A 914-nucleotide genomic window follows, 5' to 3' on the forward strand; every position below is an offset into this window, starting at 1 on the left:
CTTTATTCCGTATACGAAAAATTATATGTTTTAATGGACACATCGCTTTGAACACATAATTTAGATTTATATAATATTTTAGCAATTTGGTTGAGAAAAATAAAACATTTAGATTATTGTTTGTATTTTGGTCGATTTTAAATTTGCTACCCCAAAATAATTGATATCAAATAAAACACCTCTTTGAGGTAAAATTTTCGAGTGACGAAAGTTGAAGTAGAAACACAAAATTTATGATATCAATTTCGGGCCGAAAATTATACGCATTTTGTAACTGCCTTTGAAACGTACGAAAAATCTTTTTTTTTATTTATTCGGAACGTTGCAAAATTCCGTCTACTGCTAGAAACATAAAATAAAAAAAAAACGTTAAGTTTTAAGTTATATTTTTTGCTCGGACAATAATGGTTACGTTTTATGTTTTATTTTTTGCTCAGAAAATAATCGTTACGTTTTAAGTTTAATTTTTTGCTCGAAAATTAATCGTTATTTCTTGAGTTTTATTTTTTGCCCAGGAAATAAAACTTAAGTTTTGCGTATGCGCATGAGTATAGACAGGGGACGGCTGCATTGAACTTTTAACGCCACTGTGGAGTGGGTAATGAAAATACAGAGAGCAAGATAAAAGGGCAGAAACAAAGACAAGGGCTATGACCAAACCGCAGACACCCACAACCTCAATTGAAGGATAAAGCCAATGATAAAGATAAACAACAGGACAAAGTTAAAGATAAGTAAAAAGACAAGGATAAAGATAATGATGAAGATCATGATCAAAATCAAGATCAAGACAAAGATGAAAATGAAGACAAAAATAAAGATAAAGATAAAGATAAAGATAAAGATAAAGATAAAGATAAAGATAAAGATAAAGATAAAGATAAAGATAAAGATAAAGATAAAGATAAAGATAT

This window comes from Rhagoletis pomonella, unplaced genomic scaffold (assembly GCF_013731165.1).
Source record: "Rhagoletis pomonella isolate Grant_MI unplaced genomic scaffold, Rhpom_1.0 Rhpom_scaffold_00017, whole genome shotgun sequence".
In the NCBI taxonomy this organism is placed as follows: Eukaryota; Metazoa; Arthropoda; class Insecta; order Diptera; family Tephritidae; genus Rhagoletis; species Rhagoletis pomonella.